Below are 22882 nucleotides of genomic sequence, written 5' to 3' on the forward strand. Positions count from 1 at the left end.
TTCTCACGGTATGTGACCATTTGGCGCGTCGTTGGCGTTGTGATCGAACCCTACGTAACAAAATCTTCCTATACCGTGCACTAAAACATAGCAACAAAATGTAATAAACGTGGCCAGTGATATGGCTTAGACGCCACGTATCGAACTTTTTTTAAGATTATCTGGTTTTGCGAAAATTGAGAAAATTTTAAAAATAAGAAAAAACCTCCAACCCTACTGGGACCTTAACTGCTCTGTTACATAAATTTCCTTACTAGTTCGTTTTTTCAGTATTTCAGAGTTCCTTCGATTCCTAAAGAGCTTGTCTCTCCTTTTGGAGTACTACAGTGTCTGTATAATTAGTCATACAAAAATTAACATTCCTTCCAATTTTTAATATTTACAAAATTATTTTAGTACATACATTCTTTTAATAGTAAATTTCAATAACAAATTTATCACATTTGTTGACACTTGTAGCACCATTTATTTGTTTTCTGTGGCCAATTGCAAAATTACATGCCGATCCGCCGCTTGCTGGTGTCGACCTGGTGTCGTTTGCACCCTCTCTCTATTCCCCTCGTACATTTTGATACATGTAACATAATACCATATTAAAATCTCCCTGAAGAACCAAAATTACATAATTACAAAATTATGAATTACTTGAGGCAACGGCCTTGCCGCAGTGGATACATCGGTTCCCGTGAGATCACCGAAGTTAAGCGCTGTCGGGCGTTGTCGGCACTTGGATGGGTGACCATCCAGGCCACCATGCGCTGTTGCCATTTTTCAGGGTGCACTCAGCCTCATGATGCTACTCGACCGACTAGTAGCAGCTTCGGTCAAGAACACTATCTTACGACCGGGAGAGCGGTGTGCTGACCCCACGTCCCTCCTATCCGCATCCTCCACTGAGGATGACACGGCGGTCGGATGGCCCCGGTAGACCACTCGTGGTCTGAAGATTGAGTGCTTTTATGAATTACATGAATTTATTTATTTAATCGTATGGCTAGGGCTCCCAATCGGGCAGACCGTTGGCCGGTTCAATTTGACGCCACTTCGGCGATCTGCAGTCGATGAGGATGAGAGGATGATGATGAGGACAGCACAACACCCAGTACCTGGGCGGGGAAAATTCCCCGACCCAGCCGGGAATCGAACCCGGGCCCAGAGGACAGACAATCCGTCACGTTGACCGTTCAGCTACCAGGGGCGGAGTGAATAGTAGTCTAAATACAATCTCAAGTATTAATTGTAAAATATTCATCTTCATCTCATAACCACATAGGTTCCCAAGTCTATTTGTAAATAATAAGTAACCTCTTAACCGCCCGCTGCGCACACGACAACGATGCGTTATTCACCTACTGCTCTGTCAAACAGTGCTGCAACGACCTTGCCGCAATAGCTCGTGGCTGGTAACTCGTCGCCCTGGACACATTAGCCACACCTCCGGCACCGCTATTACGTGCTCAGCCTCTAGCTGTTGAGGCAAGGTAGTTCCTGCAACCCTTGATTGAGCAGTAGGTAAATCGCATCACAGCCTAGTGAGGTACAGCGCAAGGACTGTTGAATCAGCTGAACACGTAATAGCAGTTCTGAAGACGTGGCTAATGTTATACGGGGTGACGAATCACCAGCCACCGGCTGTTGCGGCAAGGTCGTTGCCTCAGTGCTTCACGGAGCAGTATATGAATGACGCAGCGCTGGCAGGTGCACGGCATTACGAATCAGGTCACTTAATGTTTACAAACTTGGGACCTAGTTGCTTATGAGTAGGCCATGAATATTTTATAGTTAATACTTAAATTATTGTCTTTACACTATTATCCAACCATGTAATTCATAACTTTGTAATTTTGGTTCTTTAGGAAGAATATTGAATGTATCTAATGTTTGTATTGTTTAATATACAGGGTGACAATTATTGAACTGTATGAAATAAAATCGTCATAACTTCTGAAAGGTTTGCGTTAGGAGTTCAAACTGCATGGTTGGCCGCGGGGCATGCTGTGAATTAGTAAGCGAAGTATGGTTTGGTTTAGCGACGAAGCCCACTTTCATTTGGATCGGCTCGTCAATAAGCAAAATTGGCGCTTTGGGGGGACTGAGAATCCGCATTTCGCGATCGAGAAGTCTCTTCACCTACAACGGGTGAATGTGTGGTGTGCAATGCCCAGTCACGGAATAATCGGTGCGATATTCCTTGATGGTATAGTGACTATCGAAAGGTACGTGAAGGGTTTGGAAGATGATTTCATCCCCATTATCCAAAGTGACGCTGATTTCGACAGGATGTGATTCAGGCAAGACAGAGCTTGACTCTATCGAAGCAGGAGAGTTTTTGATGTCCTGGAGAAGCACTTTGGGGACCGCACTCTGGCTCTGGGGTACCCAGAGGCCACTGACATGGGCCTCGATTGCCCTCCATACTCTCCGGATCTGAACACATGCGACTCCTTTTTGTGGGGCTTTATCAAAGACAATATAGCAATAACCTCAAAACCATTGCTGAGCTGAAAACAGCAACTCAGGAGGTCAACGACAGCGTCAATGTTCCTATACTTCAGCGGGCCATTCAGAATTTCACTATTCGCCTGCGCCACATCATCACCATTGATAGCAGACATATCGAACATGTCTTAACCTAAATCCAAATGTCTGTAGTGACGTTTACATGTTAAATAAAGTGTGTGCACGCTATAGTTTGTAACTAATTTACCATTTTTCATATAGTTCAATAATTGTCACCCTTTATGTTGCATGTATCAAAGTGTACGGCGGAAATAGAGAGAGGGTGCTAGCGACACCAGGACGACACAAGAATCTGCCAGATCAGCACGTAATTCTGAAGTTGCCTACAGAAAACAAGTAAATGGTCGTAATGGTGTTTTAAGTATTAAGAAGATCAATAAATTTATTATTGAACTGCATTATTAAGAGGGCCAACGGCCTTGCTGCAGTGGTAACACCAGTTCCCGTCAGATCACCGAAGCTAAGCGCTGTCGGGCTGGGCTAGCATTTGGATGGGCGACCATCAGGTCGGCCGAGCGCTGTTGGCAAGCGGGTTGCACTCAGCCCTTGTGAGGCAAACTGAGGAGCTACTTGATTGAGAAGTAGCGGCTCCGGTCTCGTAAACCGACATACGGCCGGGAGAGCGGTGTGTTGACCACGTGCCCCTCCATATCCGCATCCTGTGACGCCTGTAGGGTAAGGATTACACGGCGGCCATTCGGTTCCGTTGGGCCTTCCAAGGCCTTTTTGGACGGAATTGAGTTTAGTTTAGTGTTATTAAGAGAATGTATGTACTCAGACAATTCTGTAAATATTACAAATTTGGGGAACCAGATTTTTATAATAATAAGTTTATTGCAGCCAAATAGCCATGCAGATTCAATGTACAGTGATAATAATAAGATAAATTATAAATTTCACATATTATGATTTGCATAGTCACTTACTGTTCGAGTCCTTTTGGTACAGAACTCTATATGGTAACGTTTGCAAATTTGGTTACACAGTTTACACTCACACATTTCGTTTGGTTCATGATATAACGTGTTGTTGCAAATAAGGTGGTGGAAACCGTGGACTGCCAATCTGGTGATCACGTGTCTCATTTCGAAGTTTTCCTTTGTCCATGTTCGGTCAATCATGGCACCTGTGCTGTAAAATTCTGGAGGTATGTCTTCCCTTTTTTCCTTCAATGTTTTAAGTAGACTTTCCAAGGCGCTGCTATTGGGTAGCAGCAGGATTGTCCGAAGGTCTTCAATGAGGAAGGGTTCCCTCGTCAGCAGGTATACAAGTCTCCATCGTGTTGGTTTGGACACTCCTATTGCTTTCTTTATATAGGTCGCCTTCACTCTTTCTAGTGTTGTTAGGTTGTTCACTGTAAGATGTGGTCCAATAATTTCTATGACGTACGTCAGTATTGGGAAGATTTTAGCTCTGAATAGTGCCATTGCTGTCTGTAGGCAAAGGGATCTGATGTATTGCATTTCATGTATTGCCATTATTGCTTGCATTGCTTTCTCTGTTACATGTTTTGTGAAACATTTTGCAGTTGTTTGTATTGTGACCCCTAAGCACTTGTAGTCCGGTACAATCTTCAGTTTTCTCTCTTGTATGAAGATCTCAGCTGATGCAGGTGTTCTTCCTCCATTTCTGAGTACCATAATTTCTGTTTTCGCCACATTTATTTCGAAGCCGTGTTCGACACACCAATCTTCCATATCGTTTATCGCTTCTTGTAACTTTGCAATATTCTTTGCACCTATTACAATATCGTTTGCATATCCATATGAGACTACACCCTCCCTTTGGGGTATTCTTGCAATTTCTTCCGCTGCAAGGATAAATAACAGAGGACTCAGTGGGTCTCCCTGTAGTACTCCGTTTGATTGGAGTATCGGCTCCGATAGGGAGAGATTGTCTGATATTCTTACTTCGTTCCATTGCAGTATTGCGCTTATAATTCGTGTCCAGATGTTGTTTTTTCCCAGGGTTTCCTCTAGATTTTTGGTCATTAATTTTCTGTTTATAAAGTCAAAGGCTTTTGTAAAATCTATGAATACTTCATAGAGCTTTTCTGTCTTCAAGGGCTTCCCATACACTCTTTAGCAGGAGTTCTATTGCTGTCAGAGTTGATCTTCCCTTTCTGAATCCCATTTGCGTTTCGGGAAGGTGTTCGCCGATTATTTGCTTTATTCTTTCTGTTATTATTTTTGTGAACACTTTGAAAGGTAAGTTTTCTAGGGCTGTGCCTCTGTATTTGCTAGGGTTCTTGGGGTCTCCTTTCCCTTTATAAAGCACTTTTACTGTTGACTGTCTCCACTGTTACGGAATGGAAGCTGTTTCTATACACTTATTGCAGAGTTTTGTCCACATTGGCGTCAGTATTTGGGCAGTGTCTTTCAGATATTCGCTATAAAGTCTGTCAGGGCCTGCAGCTTTTTTACTCTTGGTGGTGTTAATGGCATCTTTGATCTCTTCCGTGGTCAATGGGATCCAATCCACAGTTGTTTGCAGCATTGTATCCTCTCTGCCCTCCGGTCTCCCTCTTAGTCCTTCCTTATTAAGTACGTTGTCGAAGTGCGTCTCCCATATTTTCATGTCTACGTAATGTGTTTCCGCTCGTTTTCCTGGGCGTAGCACAATATATGGCTCTTTTGAGGCTTGCTCCACTAGTTTCTTTCCTTCTTTTCCAGAATGATCTCTTCTTTTCCTTTAGAGTTTTCTTATAGATGCTTCGTTTTTCGGCGTAATTCCTGAGGAGTATAGGGTTCTCTGCGCACTGTTTTAGTTGACGTAGGCTTCCTAGTACATCTTTTTTTAGACTGTAACACTGTGTCGAACCATTTTTTTTGCTCTTCTTTTGTATCTGGGGTTGGTGGCTTGTCTTAGGAGTTCTCCTATCGCTTCTGTTGCTTCCTCTATTCGCGAAATGTCTATTAACATTTCGATTTGTTTTATATGATAGGATTCTGCTTCCACTTTCCCGACGTCTATTGTTCTCGAGAGTGCTTCTTCCTCCTTTTCTTGCGTTTTTCGCCATGCTCCTTGGATATTTATTTCCAGAGGGATATGTTTACGAAGTGGCTTGTGGTCTGCAGTCCAGAGAGGTGATATGTTACCCCTGATTGGTCCCCTTATAAACGCAATGTCTATTGTACTTTTGCCGTTGTGGGAAATATATGTAGGTATGTTGGGATTGTTTAACAGGATAAAGCCTTCTTCCTGCAGCTTTTCCACTGTTACTTTTGCTTTGTAATTTTGTACATCCATTCTGCAATTTAAGTCTCCAGCAATAATTAGTGGTTTATTATACTTACTCTGAGTGATCAGCTGGCCTATTTCATCTACTATATCAATGCATGTTTTGTTCGGTTGGAAGTATGCTGATATTATTGTAATGTGTTTCGTTTCTGTCATGAGTGTATGTTCTTGTTTGATAGTTGCAGTTATTGGCGTTAATACCGGTTTTATGAGGACAGTTATTCCTCCACTGGGTCTTCCTCTGTCGCCTTGTTTTGCATGGAGATTAGTACAGTAAAATTCTGGGTGTTGCCAGTCTTCGGTTAAGAATGTTTCTGTTAAGACTGTTATGTCATATCCCTGCAGAAAGTCTGTTGAGGCTGTGTTGGTTGCACTTTTCAGACCTTCTATATTCCACAGGAGGATCTTTCAGGTTCCTACTGCTCCTTCTTCTTTGCATTCTTTTGGGCTGCATTCTTGTGTCTTATGGGAGAAGCACCCCTTCGTTATCTCGAAAAAAAAACGGGGAAAACAAAAGCATCTGACGGTGATTCCTGCTGGCCAGAATTCAGGTTTGTTCGCCAACTCTAAGTTGTGAAAGGGGATGCCTACTTTAAAAGATTTCGTATTATTATTGTTTGCCAGTTCTTCACATTTCACGTTTTCTTTGATTCCTTTCTTATTGAGAAATTGTTTTATTGAGTCCAGTGTTGTCTCAGGTTTAAGCCGTCCTACATAGAGCCAGGCCGTCTTTTCTGCAGTTTGTAGACTTGCGTCTCGTGGTCCAGCGCCAGTCAGCGTCTCCTGTTGCTTAGTTGGTCTTCTCTTTCTTCTATGGGTAACTTCAGTCCAGTGTTCTTCATTATCATTCGTTTCCTTTGCTTGGTATTCTCGTATGGAAGGTGCTTTCGTCTTCTTTGTGTGAATGCATTTTCGGTTTCTCTCTTCGTGGTGTTGGGTATTTGCTGCGGTTTTGGCATCTTTTGTCTTGAACTCGCAATTTCTTCCTTTATCATGATGTTTACACTTTTCGTGAAATCCTCCATTATAAGGCTTATCTTTTGGGTAACTTTTCCTGTGATTTTTGCCTCTAATATTGTGTCGTGATCAAGGGGCTGGTTGTCGTAGTTACAAGTAGTCCCACTAGGTTTCGGTATGTGTTGGTTGCCGCTTTCGGTTTCTTGTACTGGGTCAACAGTTGGTACCACTTGTCCCACAACGCTCCGGTCATCTGCCTCTGTCTGGGGGTTGTCGCTAGATGATGGTATGTGGTGGTTGCCGCACTGGGTTTCAGATTTTTATACGCATAATTATTCAGACGTTATGTAATCTGACGGTAGGGACGAGCACTTTAGGAGTTAAAGGAACTTTGGATAACTGAAAAGACAAATTGTATTGTATACACAGATAAATTGTGCAACAGCCTCTCATGTGAGAGTTACCTGCGTGAGCTTAGAGGCCATCTTAGTGAAATTCTCTTACTACATGCATATTTTACTTTCTCCAGTTTCCATCTTACATATGGAATTGTGTTATAGGAAAACTCATCTGGATAAAAGACTATATCTAAATGACAAAAAAGACAACCTCATATATTTCAGGAATAACACCCTGGAAATCATGTAGACATCACTTCAAGGAAATTAATCTTGTGACAATCCCTAGAATAGTATATAGTTAAGAAAACTTCTACCTTAGGAAGTCAACACACCGTCATAATACAAGAAATGGACACGCAATTGACAAGCCATACGCCAGGCAAGCAAAGGTCCTCAGGAACTTTGATCTGAGATATTTTAGCAGACTACCAAAAAATTCCAATCACTGCTCTGAATAAATTAAAACAGGTAACGGTAAAGCATTTTTATACAGAGCAGGACACTGAAGAATGTGTAACAGATGCCTTGGAATTTTATCTCTGGAGTACCTGGTGCTTCCTGTCTTCTTTTACTGTTGCGCTACATGCACTCTTAAGGCTGGAGAAAAGCAAAGTATTGTGAATTTGAGCTTCGGTACTGGCACAAGATGCTGCACATTAAATGGACCAAAAGAAGAAGTAATGTGCCCTTTATCGAGCGATTCAATATCTCTAGGCGTCTTTTTCCTCGTGTCAACGAAAAATTCTCCATACTATAAGAAGAGCTGAAGACACCAGGACACAGGTTGGCTGGCAGCTTTTCTAGGAGCTCTTTGCGGTGTGGGGGAGTAGCCATGTATGTGAAAAACGGTATCCCATTTGAGTCAATTGATGTTTCAAAGTACTGCACTGAAAAGGTGTTTGAATGTTGTGCAGGTGTGGTTAAATTTAATGGAGCTAAACTTCTTACTGTTGTTATTTATAGATCCCCAGACTCCGATTTCACAACATTTTTGCTAAAGCTAGAGGAGGTTCTTGGTTCACTTTATAGGAAATACAAAAAGTTAGTTATATGTGGTGACTTCAATATTAATTGTATAAGTCACTGTGCAAGGAAAAGGATGCTGGTAGACCTCCTTAATTCATATAATCTTATGCAAACCGTATTTTTTCCAACGAGAGTGCAAGGGAACAGTAGAACAACCACAGACAATATTTTTGCTCATTCCTCATTACTAGAAGGGCATTCTGTTAGCAAAAAGGTGAATGGCCTTTCAGATCATGATGCACAAATTTTAACTCTAAAAGATTTTTGTGCTGCAACACATGTTAAATATAGTTATCAACTTTTTAGGAAAGCTGATCCAGTTGCTGTAGAGACCTTTGTAAACCTTATCAAGGAAAAAGAGTGGCAAGATGTTTATAGTGCTGATACAGTAGACGATAAATATAATGCTTTCCTCAAGACTTTTCTCGTGCTCTTTGAAAGTTGCTTTCCGTTAGAACGTTCAAAACAGGGTACTAGTACAAACAGGCAGCCTGAGTGGCTGACTAAAGGGATAAGAATATCTTGTAGAACAAAGTGGCAATTATACAAAACGTTAGGAACAGTCACAATCTAAATGCAGCAGCCCATTACAAACAGTATTGTAAGGTGCTTAAAAAAGTTATTAGGAAGGCAAAAAGTGTGTGGTATGCAGATAGAATAGCTAAGTCTCAGGATAAAATTAAAACCATATGGTCAGTCGTAAAGGAAGTGGCTGGTCTGTAGGTACAGGTCGAGGATATAGAATCAGTGCGTAGTGGGAATGTCCGTGTTACTGATAAGTCGCATATATGTACAGTATTTAATAATCACTTTCTGAATATAGCAGGTGAACTAAATAGAAACCTAGTCCCAACAGGGAATCATATAGCGCTCGTAGAAAAAAGTGTTCCGAGGCTGTTACCTGAAATGCTCCTCCATGATACTGACAAGAGGGAGATTGAGTTAATAATTAAATCACTAAAGACCAAGAACTCTCATGGATATGACGGGGTATCCAGCAGAATACTGAAGTATTGTTCTATGTATGTTAGCCCAGTTCTCAGCCATATCTGTAACTTTTCCTTTAGGAGTGGTCGGTTTCCTGACCGATTAAAGTACTCGGTAGTGAAGCCACTTTATAAAAAGGGAGACAGGGATAATTTTGACAATTATAGACCTATTTCTATGCCATCGGTGTTTGCTAAAGTTATCGAGAAGGTTGTATATGCAAGGTTACTGGAGCATTTAAATTCACATAATTTGCTGTCAAATGTTCAGTTTGGTTTTAGAAATGGTTTAACAACTGAAAATGCTATATTCTCTTTTCTCTGTGAGGTTTTGGACGGATTAAATAAAAGGTTGCGAACACTAGGTGTTTTCTTTGATTTAACGAAGGCTTTTGACTGTGTTGACCACAAAATATTACTGCAGAAGTTGGACCATTATGAAGTACGGGGAGTAGCTTACAATTGGTTCGCCTCTTACTTTAAGAACAGAAAGCAGAAGGTAATTCTCCGCAATATTGAGAGTGGTAGTGATGTTCAGTCCCAATGGGGTACTGTTAAGTGGGGCGTTCCCCAAAGGTCGGTGCTGGGGCCACTGCTGTTTCTTATTTATATAAATGAACCATGAACCATGGACCTTGCCGTTGGTGGGGAGGCTTGCGTGCCTCAGCGATACAGATAGCCGTACCGTAGGTACAACCACAACGGAGGGGTATCTGTTGAGAGGCCAGACAGACGTGTGGTTCCTGAAGAGGGGCAGCAGCCTTTTCAGTAGTTGCAAGGGCAACAGTCTGGTTGATTGACTGATCTGGCCTTGTAACAATAACCAAAACGGCCTTGCTGTGCTGGTACTGCGAACGGCTGAAAGCAAGGGGAAACTACGGCCGTAATTTTTCCCGAGGGCATGCAGCTTTACTGTATGATTAAATGATGATGGCGTCCTCTTGGGTAAAATATTCCGGAGGTAAAATAGTCCCCCATTCGGATCTCCGGGCGGGGACTGCTCAAGAGGATGTCGTTATCAGGAGAAAGAAAACTGGCGTTCTACGGATCGGAGCGTGGAATGTCAGATCCCTTAATCGGGCAGGTAGGTTAGAAAATTTAAAAAGGGAAATGGATAGGTTAAAGTTAGATATAGTGGGAATTAGTGAAGTCCGGTGGCAGGAGGAACAAGACTTCGGGTCAGGTGACTACAGGGTTATAAACACAAAGTCAAATAGGGGTAATGCAGGAGTAGGTTTAATAATGAATAGGAAAATAGGAATGCGGGTAAGCTACTACAAACAGCATAGTGAACGCATTATTGTGGCCAAGATAGATACGAAGCCCACACCTACTACAGTAGTACAAGTTTATATGCCCACTAGCTCTGCAGATGACGAAGAAATTGAAGAAATGTATGATGAGATAAAAGAAATTATTCAGGTAGTGAAGGGAGACGAAAATTTAATAGTCATGGGTGACTGGAATTCGTGTGTAGGAAAAGGGAGAGAAGGAAACGTAGTAGGTGAATATGGATTGGGGCTAAGAAATGAAAGAGGAAGCCGCCTGGTAGAATTTTGCACAGAGCACAACTTAATCATAGCTAACACTTGGTTTAAGAATCATGATAGAAGGTTGTATACATGGAAGAACCCTGGAGATACTAAAAGGTATCAGATAGATTATATAATGGTAAGACAGAGATTTAGGAACCAGGTTTTAAATTGTAAGACATTTCCAGGGGCAGATGTGGACTCTGACCACAATCTATTGGTTATGACCTGTAGATTAAAACTGAAGAAACTGCAAAAAGGTGGGAATTTAAGAAGATGGGACCTGGATAAACTGCAAGAACCAGAGGTTGTACAGAGTTTCAGGGAGAGCATAAGGGAACAATTGACAGGAATGGGGGAAAGAAATACAGTAGAAGAAGAATGGGTAGCTTTGAGGGATGAAGTAGTGAAGGCAGCAGAGGATCAAGTAGGTAAAAAGATGAGGGCTAGTAGAAATCCTTGGGTAACAGAAGAAATATTGAATTTAATTGATGAAAGAAGAAAATATAAAAATGCAGTAAATGAAGCAGGCAAAAAGGAATACAAACGTCTCAAAAATGAGATCGACAGGAAGTGCAAAATGGCTAAGCAGGGATGGCTAGAGGACAAATGTAAGGATGTAGAGGCTTATCTCACTAGGGGTAAGATAGATACTGCCTACAGGAAAATTAAAGAGGCCTTTGGAGATAAGAGAACCACTTGTATGAACATCAAGAGCTCAGATGGAAACCCAGTTCTAAGCAAAGAAGGGAAAGCAGAAAGGTGGAAGGAGTATATAGAGGGTCTATACAAGGGCGATGCACTTGAGGACAATATTATGGAAATGGAAGAGGATGTAGATGAAGATGAAATGGGAGATACGATACTGCGTGAAGAGTTTGACAGAGCACTGAAAGACCTGAGTCGAAACAAAGCCCCCGGAGTAGACAACATTCCATTGGAACTACTGACGGCCTTGGGAGAGCCAGTCCTGACAAAACTCTACCATCTGGTGAGCAGGATGTATGAAACAGGCGAAATACCCTCAGACTTCAAGAAGAATATAATAATTCCAATCCCAAAGAAAGCAGGTGTTGACAGATGTGAAAATTACCGAACAATCAGTTTAATAAGCCACAGCTGCAAAGTACTAACACGAATTCTTTACAGACGAATGGAAAAACTAGTAGAAGCCGACCTCGGGGAAGATCAGTTTGGATTCCGTAGAAATACTGGAACACGTGAGGCAATATTGACCTTACGACTTATCTTAGAAGAAAGATTAAGGAAAGGCAAACCTACGTTTCTAGCATTTGTAGACTTAGAGAAAGCTTTTGACAATGTTGACTGGAATACTCTCTTTCATATTCTAAAGGTGGCAGGGGTAAAATACAAGGAGCGAAAGGCTATTTACAATTTGTACAGAAAGCAGATGGCTGTTATAAGAGTCGAGGGACATGAAAGGGAAGCAGTGGTTGGGAAGGGAGTGAGACAGGGTTGTAGCCTCTCCCCGATGTTATTCAATCTGTATATTGAGCAAGCAGTAAAGGAAACAAAAGAAAAATTCGGAGTAGGTATTAAAATCCATGGAGAAGAAATAAAAACTTTGAGGTTCGCCGATGACATTGTAATTCTGTCAGAGACAGCAAAGGACTTGGAAGAGCAGTTGAACGGAATGGATGGTGTCTTGAAGGGAGGATATAAGATGAACATCAACAAAAGCAAAACGAGGATAATGGAATGCAGTCGAATTAAGTCAGGTGATGCTGAGGGAATTAGATTAGGGAATGAGACACTTAAAGTAGTAAAGGAGTTTTGCTATTTGGGGAGCAAAATAACTGATGATGGTCGAAGTAGAGAGGATATAAAATGTAGACTGGCAATGGCAAGGAAAGCGTTTCTGAAGAAGAAAAATTTGTTAACATCAAGTATAGATTTAAGTGTCAGGAAGTCATTTCTGAAAGTATTTGTGTGGAGTGTAGCCATGTATGGAAGTGAAACATGGACGGTAAATAGTTTGGACAAGAAGAGAATAGAAGCCTTTGAAATGTGGTGCTACAGAAGAATGCTGAAGATTAGATGGGTAGATCACATAACTAATGAGGAAGTGTTGAATAGGATTGGGGAGAAGAGAAGTTTGTGGCACAACTTGACCAGAAGAAGGGATCGGTTGGTAGGACATGTTCTGAGGCATCAAGGGATCACCAATTTAGTATTGGAGGTCAGTGTGGAGGGTAAAAATCGTAGGGGGAGACCACGAGATGAATACACTAAGGAGATTCAAAAGGATGTAGGTTGCAGTAGGTACTGGGAGATGAAGAAGCTTGCACAGGATAGAATAGCATGGAGAGCTGCATCAAACCAGTCTCAGGACTGAAGACCACAACAACAACATGCCTTCTAGTATTACAGGTGATTCAAAAATATTTCTGTTTGCTGATGACACCAGCTTGGTAGTGAAGGATCTCGTGTGTAATATTGAAACATTATCAAATAATGTAGTTCATGAAATAAGTTCGTGGCATGTGGAAAATAATTTGATGCTAAATCACAGTAAGACTCAGTTTTTACAGTTTCTAACTCACAATTCAACAAGAACTGATATTTTGATCAGACAGAATGGGCATATTATAAGCGAGACCGAACAGTTCAAGTTCCTAGGAGTTCGGATAGATAGTAAGCTGTTGTGGAAAGCCCATGTTCAGGATCTTGTTCAGAAACTAAATGCTGCTTTATTTACCATTTGAACAGAAACCATTAGAACAGAAAGTGACATTTCAACACGAAAAATAGTATACTTCGCATATTTTCATGGGGTAATTCTTCTGATTCAAAAAGGGTATTTTTGGCTCAAAAACGGGCTGTTCGAGCTATGTGTGGTGTAAGTTCGAAAACCTCTTGTCGACCACTATTCAATAGTCTGGGAATTTGGACATTGCCCTCACAGTATATATTTTCTTTAATGTCGTTTGTTGTTAGCAATATTAGCTTATTCCCAAGAGTTAACAGCTTTCACTCAGTTAATTCTAGGCAGAAATCAAATCTGCATGTGGAATGCACTTCCTTGACTCTCGTGCAGAAAGGAGTGCAGTATGCTGCTGCATCCATTTTCAATAAGCTACCACAAGAACCCAAAAATCTTAGCAGTAGCCCACACACTTTTAAGTCTAAACTGAAGAGTTTCCTCATGGCTCACTCGTTCTATTCTGTCGAGGAGCTCCTGGAAGAGCTAAAAAATTGAGCAAATTCCAGTGTTACATTGTTGATTTTCTTTATTTAAACTTACGACTTGACGCCTGAATATGTTTCTTATATTTTATTTTATCTGTTTTTACAATCGTGTTATAATTTCATGTATTGACTCGTTCCATGAGCATGGGGACTTCTCCTTAATGTGGTCCCACGGAACAATAAATAAATAAACATCAACGAAATATAATTATGGAAGGAAAGATCAAGGACACGAGACCTTGGGTGTGAGCAGCGATCATTTGGAAAAATGAAATCAAGAAGATCTCCAGTCTACATCTGCAGCAGGTTCCAAGAGAAGCTGGTAACCATCCGGAATGGGGACACTTTGTTTCATGGGGTCACGACGCTCAATAGTGAGCACAGTGACTTGTGACGACGATGATGATTATAAAGATACACTATGAGAACAAAAGTATACGGACACCCGGCTGAAAATGACTTACAAGTTCGTGGCGCCCTCCATCGGCAATGCTGGAATTCAAAATGGTACTGGCCCACCCTTAGCCTTGATGACAGCTTCCACTCTCGCAAGCATACGTTCAATCAGATGCTCGGAATTTTCTTGGGGAATGGCAGCCCATTCTTCACAGAGTGCTGCATGAGGAGAGGTATCGATGTCGGTCGGTGAGGGGGGCACGAAGTCGGCCTTCCAAAACATCCCAAAGGTCTTCTGTAGGATTCAGGTCAGGACTCCGTTCAGGCCAGTCCATTACAGGCATGTTACTGTCGTGTAACAACTCCGCCACAGACCGTACATTATGAACAGGTGCTCGATCGTGTTGAAAATGCAGTCACCATCCCCGAATTGCTCTTCAAAAGTAGGAAACAAGAAGATGCTTAAATCATCAATGTGCTGTGATAGTGCCACGCAAAACAACAAAAACACGACGACGCCACAACACCACCGCCTCCGAATTTTACAGTTGGCACTACACACGCTGGCAGATGAGTTCACCGGCCATTCGCCATACCCACACCTTGCCATCGGATCGCCACGTTGTGTACCGTGATTCGTCACTCCACACGACGGTTTTTCACTATTCAATCGTCCAATGTTTACGTTCCTTACACCAAGCGAGGCGTCGATTGGCATTTACCGGCGTGATGTGTGGCTTATGAGCAGCCGCTCGACCATGAAATCCAATTTTCTCACCTCCCTCCTAACTGTCATAGTACGAGGTGTGGCTAGAAAAAAACCGGACTAGTACTGGTGAAACAATAAAACGAATGCAATAAGGCTGAAAGTCGCGTGGCCTGTCACGTGACTCTCGCTCCGCCTACTGCTCGAGTTTCATCTGCCTCCTGCACTCAGTCTGCCCGTGGCGTCTGTTTTAAGTAGTTGACGTTTTGTCTGTGCGTCGGAAAATGTTGAGTGTACAGAAAGAACAGCGTGTTAACATCAAATTTTGTTTCAAACTAGGAAAATCTGCAAGTGAAACGTTTGTAATGTTACAACAAGTGTACGGCGATGATTGTTTATCGCGAACACAAGTGTTTGAGTGGTTTAAACGATTTAAAGATGGCCGCGAAGACACCAGTGATGACACTCGCACTGCCAGACCATTGTCAGCAAAAACTGATGCAAACATTGAAAAAATCGGTAAACTTGTTCGACAAGATCGCCGTTTAACAATCAGAGCAGTGTCTGAGTTAACAGGAGTTGACAAGGAAAGTGTTAGGCAGATTCTTCATGAAAGTTTCAACATGAAGTTCCAAAGTGTCTCACAATTGAACAGAAGGAACGCCGAAGAATGATTTGTTCTGACATCCTGGAAAACATTGAAAGTGATCCCACCTTCTTACAAAATGTTATTACTTGCGATGAATCGTGGTTTTTTACTTACGACCCCGAAACTAAACGCCAATCGATGCATTGGAAAACTCCTGGTTCTCCATGACAAAAAAAAAGCCCGAATGTCAAAATCGAAATTCAAGGCAATGATGATTGTTTTTTTTGACATCAAAGGGATTGTGCACATTGATTGGGTACCAGGGGGACAAACAGTGAATCAGAATTACTACATTAGCGTCCTGGCTACCCTACGTGAGCGAGTACGGAGAAAACGGAACGATTTGTGGAGAAAAAAGTCATGGATCCTTCACCAAGACAATGACCCAGCTCACAGTGCGTTGTCAGTGAAGACGTTTTTGGCAAAACACAACATTCCCATCTTAGATCATCCACCCTACTCACCTGATTTGGCCCCCTGTGACTTTTTTCTTTTCCCTAAAGTCAAGTCAGCTTTGAAAGGAACTAGATTTGAGACTGTTGAAGCAGTAAAAGAAAAAGCGACGGAAGTAATGTATGGACTTACCGAAAATGATCTGCAGCATTGCTATGAACACTGGAAAATTCGTATGGAGCGGTGTAGAGACCAAGGAGGAGAGTACATTGAAGGAGATAACATGAAATTGTAAATAATTGTAAATAAATGTTTTTTCCAGCATCAGTCCGGTTTTTTTCTAGCCGCACCTCGTACTTGCAATGGATCCCGATGCAGTTTGGAATTCATGTATGGTGTTCTGGATAGATGTCTGCATATTACACATTAAGACCCTCTTCAACTGTTGGCGGTCACTGTCAGTCGACAGACGAGGTCGGTCTGTACGCTTTTGTGCTGCACGTGTCCCTTCACGTTTCCACTTCACTGTCACACCGGAAACAGTGGACCTATGGACGTTTAGGACTGTGGAAATCTCGCGTACAGACGTATGACGGAAGTGACACCCAGTCAGCTGACCACGTTTGAAGTCCGTGAGTCCCGCGGGGCGCCCCGTTCTGCTCTCTCACGATGTAGGTGGCAGCACAATGCACCTGATATGAAAAACGTTTCTTTTTGGGGGTGTCCAGATACTTTTGATCACATAGTGTACGTCCGTAAACTTTGCGGGACGACACCGATTGCATGTGCACATGTTTATAGGTGAATAAATATTCTGTTGTGCTCTGTTCTATTCTACTATCTGTGACTTGCTATCTGGAGCGAATTTAGGAGGCGATGGACCACAGATTATGATTTAATGGAAGAATCGTGGAGAAGATTAGTTCACGCACGAACGAGATCATTTCCAAATCTTTTGTTCGACCAGTTCTTGAGGTTGTTCGTCGGTCTAGAATCGTTCGATTCGCAGAAGAGAGAGAAAATATCCAAGCAAGAACAACCAAATTCGTCGTTTGTTTGTTTTGGCAGCTTGAGCCTGTCACAGAAATATTCCAGCGGACTGCAGAGAGGGGCCTCACCAGAAAGACTACAGAGGGCCTTTCTCACGCAATTCCAAGAGTCTGCGTCCAAACTAAATCAATAAACAGATTGCTTCCTCCCGCGTACATCTCCTGTACTGTCTATGACGTTAAAAAGAGCGGTATTCGGGTTCCTACAGTACGCTACTGACAGTATTTGTTTCGTCGTACTATCCGCGAATTGAACAGTGAGTGGAGAAAGTTGTAGTGCCTCACTACGTAACTCCCTTCACACGCCATACATTGAATTACAGAAATAGGTGAAGATGTTTCTCTAATTCAGCTGCTCGTGAATGTATGGCTCCAATCCTTAAGACTGGTAGTTGAGGAAGTATGCAACGCCGGCCACTGTGGCCGAGCGGATCTAGGCGCTTCAGTCCGGAACCGCGCTATTGCTACGGTCGCAAGTTCGAATCCTGCCTCGGGCTTGGACGTCTGTGATGTCCTTAGGTTAGTTAGGTTTAAGTAGTTCTAAGTTCTAGGGGACTGATGACCTCAGATGTTAAGTCCCATAGTGCTTAGAGCCATTTGAACCATTTTTGAAGTATGCAACGACGAAGAACGAAAGACAGTAGAAATAAATTGAGGACAATTGCAGTAGCGTATATATAATCATCAAAGCGATCAATACGTGCAATATAGAGTTTCCTTTCTTCAGATATCAGTACGTTAACGTATTTTCGCACTGGGATATTGGTCGGTTCGTTTACTAATTTTCGACTCGTACGCTGTCAGTTTGTTCATTTATATTTGCTAGATGCAAGTCCTTAGATTGTACATAAGTGTGTGTACTTCTGTCCACCCAAGCTTTTTTTATAATTTTATTAAAAATGGAACGAGATTTTGTATTAATATTTTGTAAACTCTGCTACATTTTAAAGTATCCGTAAAAAATTCAAAGTGTTTTATGAATCATATTCGTTAAAAAGTAGTTAAAAAATTCAAAGTGCTTTTATGAATCAAATTCGTTAAAAAATGCTTAACAATTGTTTGATCTCTGACATGTGACAACTTTGTTCAGCACGTCATCTTTGGCGAAAACACGTTTCTACGTAGCCGTGTTTTATCACTCGTAGTCAGTTCCGAGATACATTTAACTGCGATGAGTCGTATGTAAAACTTCGGCGTTACAAGCTCGTATTTATTCACCTGCCCAAGAAAAAACACGACTTACATTCGGGAAAATTGCTGAAGAAGGTGTTGGGACAATTCATACTATCTGTCAAAACAAACTGAATTGCCATAAAGCTTGTGGGTTCCCAGGAAGCTCACCGCTCATCACAGAGACTTCGCATTTGCACTGAGCTCGAACATCCTTTCAGATGTGTAAGTGGCGCAGTTTTTGGACAGGATTTTACCCTGTGATCAAACTCGTGTACTTAATTCAGTCAGTGTCCAAGTGTCAAGGAATGCAGTGGAAGTACCCTGTATTATCTGCCTGTAAGAAATTCAAAACACAGCTATCTGCTGGTAAGGTCGTGTTAACCATCTTTTTCAGTGCCCGTGGTCCAATATTTTGTATTTCCTTTTGGAGTGGCAATACAATATAAACAGCCCATACAACTCAGGCTCGCTTGAGAATAAAATCAACCCATGCTGAAGAGGAACTGTCCGGAATTGCAGAGCAAAGGCGTACTTCTTCAAGAGAACACTCGATACCATACGCACAAGTGACACTGGAAACTATTGGCAAAGTGGGCTGGGATATTCTACTTCATCCACCTTACAGACCTGATCTTGCCCCGTCGGAGTTTTATCTCTACAGTCCGACGAAACAGCCTTTACAAGGCATCAAGTTCAACGACAGTAAAGAAGTAAGGAACAAGCTACAAAACTTGATTCGAGATAAAGGTAAAGAATCTTTCTTTGAGGGAAGTGGAAGACTCGCAAGATGAAGGGAGAAGAGCATAGAAGTTGCTATGTATCACGCGGGAAATTAGACCACAGCATGTATCGATTTAATAAGCAATTCTTGCTGTGTAGCTGTGGATCTCAAATGAAATTTGATGGAGAGAGATTTTCAAGTCTCAAACTTCTATGATATATATACGCAGAGTGAAGCAACGAATGAAAAGGCTGGGAGTCGAACTCAAGTCTCTTGTTCACTAGGCAGATGTGCCAACCACTAAAGCCACCCTAGCACACTGGCTTCAAATAACTCCGCAGGCTACCGTAGCGCCGGCCGCGGTGGCCGTGCGGTTCTAGGCGCTGTAGTCCGGAACCGCGGGACTGCTACGGTCGCGGGTTCGAATCCTGCCTCGGGCATGGATGTGTGTGATGTCCTTAGGTTAGTTAGGTTTAAGTAGTTCTAAGTTCTAGGGGACTGATGACTTAAGATGTTAAGTCCCATAGTGCTCAGAGCCATTTGAACCATTTGCCACCGTAGCACGCCTTCCTCCTCATTCCCTACGTGGCATACTGGTTAGTACATCTGCCTAATTAGCAGAAGACCCGAGTTGGGATCCTCGCCTCGGATCAAATTTTTGTTTGTCGCTTTAGTCTGCATATATACATCGTAGATGTTTGAGACTCGAAAAGATCTGTGGATCCATTAGTTTCATTTGATTAAAGCGCCTATGCCTGGATTTCAGGCAGGACCACCCGTTTCGTTAGCTGTTGATGTGCTATTTCCATACAGTTCGAGAGCCTCTGCGTTGCTGTTCGAGTGTAGTGGGAATACTAAGTGGGCTGAGGCGTGAATTGTAGTTTTGATTGAGGACAGAGGCTTGCTAGGATAGTCCGTGCAGTTGTGCAAAGCCACTGTGACAGGATGGTGTAGTGGTTGGCGCATCTGCCTAGTGAGCAAGAGACCAGAGTTCGAAACCCGGCCTTCGTACAAATTTTCATTCGTCGCTTCAGTCTGCATATAGAGGGTAATTTTTTCCACCGTGTGCAAACTAGGGATTGATCGACGAGAGGAGTCGGAACAATAAAGGTCTAATGAACTTATGTCCGGAAATGCACGGTTTCCATGCTAGAGACTATTTATTCAGTCATACTTTGTTACAGAGGCTGCGGTCTAATAAGCACTGTACCATGCAGATACAGTTACAGTATTCATGGTTTCCTCCTAGAGAGTGGCACTGTTCCTCACACGTCATGCCATAGCGCTCTCTCCTGCCATGGTAATTGATGATGTTGTGTCCGATTCACTTCTCTTGCTCCTCACCTAGTAGTGGATGTGATACAGTGTTGCACACACCGAAAGCTTGCTGGCACGGTGTTTACTTACGGAAAGGCAAATGGCAACGGGCGGTAGGCAGCAAGGTTGCATCAGGAGACCTATCCCTACCGGCAACCACTGCATTCAATGTTTGCTACACTGTTTCGCCATTTGTCTGAGATAGGGTCGTTTGAGGAAGCAGGAAATCAAGAAGGATGTACTCGAAATGTTCGGACACCAGACTTGGAGGAAAATGTGATTAACACTGTGGAAGGCGACCTCCGTGTCAGTACCAGGCAGTTGGCCCGCCAGTACAGAGTTTCCACATTGGGAGCGGTTATGTCACTGATTTCTTCACCAGGCAGCCACAATTACAGGATTTGTGTCAACCATTCTATTCGCAGATGGGGCCACCTTTACGCGGAGTGGTATCATCGGGATGGTATGCAGAGCCCTCGTGGTATGGTGACAGCAAATCATCAGCATCGGTGCAGCCGAAATATATGGGCCGGGATAATTGGCGACCGTATTTTGCGACCAGTCTTCCTTTCACGTCGCCTAACAGGCTGCAGCTGTCGGCATTTCTTACTGGTTACTTTGCCTCCCCTGCTGGAAGAAATGCCATTGATGATTCGAAGGGTTACATGACTGTGAAAGGGTCCTGTAGCCACCTTTCACTAGTCCGGCAGCCTATTTTCACTAGCATTTCTCTTTCTTCTCCTTGTTTCTCTTTTCTCATAACTCTCATAGTGGTGTGATTGAATGAATGTGGTTGTGTGTCACGTTGCTAGACGGTGGCGTAGTCTGATGCAGAAAGTCTGCGATAGTCTTACAGATTCAGCAGCAGTTGTACAGAATAACCAACTCTCGTAGTGGTCAAGTAGGCAAAGAGCTTTGCGCTACTTGCGAGAAATGCACCTGCGTTAGGTTGGTGGCGGAAATGGCATCAAATGGTTCAAATGGCTCTGAGCACTATGGGACTCAACATCTTAGGTCATAAGTCCCCTAGAACTTAGAACTACTGAAACCTAACTAACCTAAGGACATCACACACACCCATGCCCGAGGCAGGATTCGAACCTGCGACCGTAGCAGTCCCGCGCTTCCGGACTGCAGCGCCAGAACCGCTAGACCACCGCGGCCGGCGAAATGGCATCGTTGGGTTTTCCGGGCCACGCGGAGCCTGGAAGAGGCTGGAGATGAAAAAGGGAGGCAGTCTGCCGCCGGTACGGGAAGCGTCCACAGCTGTGTTCCAGTCGAAGAAGGGTGAGTCAGACTGACCATGTGGCGCGTTGTTGCTTGGCGAGAGGAGAGCTGTTAGCTTTTGGTCTCGCTTTTCAACTCTGAAAGATTGCTTTGCCTTGTCGCATCAAGGAATACAAAACTTTGGGAGATTTTTCTTTTAGTAAATTCCTATAGCAGACTTGGATCCGCCGGCAGTGCGCCACACAAAGGTGTCGATAAGAAGTGAGCACTCACTGTTGTCTGTTTGCTTTTATTTTTCTAAATATTAATAGCTTTGCCTTCTCGTAAATTTTCCATGCTTTATGTATCTTTCGTCCTTGGGGAACCAACTACGTGGTTGAACATTAGAGTTTGTTGGGCTACCGTCATCACTAACTGTCCGATCTCATGTTTGTTTTAAAGAATGTTAACTGTTAATGATTGCGTGATGTGATATTGTTGCAACTCGGCCACGATACCTAGAAACTGCGTCTCCACAAACCACGTGGGCACGCGGGTGTACTGGAGTTATTGCCACCAGTTATCAGGCAACAGCAGTTGTATGAATGATTCACACCAAAGATTTTAGGTGTAGATTATAACGGTGAATGTATCGATGCTTTTCTTTAATGTTTCAGGAATTAATGTTATCTGGAATTGTGTACATGCCTCACATCCATATCTTAGGAATAAATGATTTTATCCACAATTTTCTCTTGTATTCCGAGGTTACGTTTTTGCATCTAAGCCACTCACCTCATAGCTTTTCCGTTAGCACATCCAACGCGTTTCCGTACGCACAGGTCCAGTGATTAGTTTCCTCTTTTATTTTAACACAAATGCTTTATTTTAAGTCTTATTTTTAGGTGCGGTGCTGGGAGCTGATCTTATGCACAGTGTCCATGCATTTGCTATTTTATTTTAAATGTTTGATTGTCGTGAACAGTGCGCGGGCAATACTATTAATTACATCACATCCCCTATGAGCGACATCACAACGTATGAATTTTTATGAGTTTTTGGTCTGTGATCAAATTAATTTATTTTCCGACTCGGCCAAACCTTTAGTTGTATGGTTAGAGTCGGTGGCGACCGTAATCTTAACGTAATAACCCGTAGAAACAGATTAGTTACAACTGCTATACGATGGTGCTCCAGCTCATTTCGCCGTTAACGTCTGGATGTATCTCAATCGTGTCATCCCTGGTCGATGGATCGGACGCGGGGGTTGCATGGTCTGCTCGTTCACCAGATCTCAACCCGTGCGATTTTTGATTATGGGGACATCTCAGAAGTATGGTGTATGCATAGCCAATTCCAGATGTGGAGACAGTGGAGCAGCGTATTCATGCTGCCTTCGA

The 22882-nt window shown here is 42.7% G+C and overlaps 1 protein-coding gene and 2 pseudogenes across 1 annotated transcript in view; 2 read left to right on the forward strand and 1 right to left on the reverse strand.

Moving 5' to 3' along the window:
- Positions 1–22882, reverse strand: part of LOC126162810 (esterase FE4-like) — a 312964-nt gene that overhangs the window by 139646 nt on the left and 150436 nt on the right. The gene's annotated exons all lie outside the window — the stretch shown is intronic.
- LOC126163801 (5S ribosomal RNA) lies at positions 650–767 on the forward strand (annotated as a pseudogene).
- On the forward strand, positions 2930–3047 carry LOC126164192 (5S ribosomal RNA; annotated as a pseudogene).

This window comes from Schistocerca cancellata, chromosome 2 (assembly GCF_023864275.1).
Source record: "Schistocerca cancellata isolate TAMUIC-IGC-003103 chromosome 2, iqSchCanc2.1, whole genome shotgun sequence".
Taxonomy (NCBI): domain Eukaryota; kingdom Metazoa; phylum Arthropoda; class Insecta; order Orthoptera; family Acrididae; genus Schistocerca; species Schistocerca cancellata.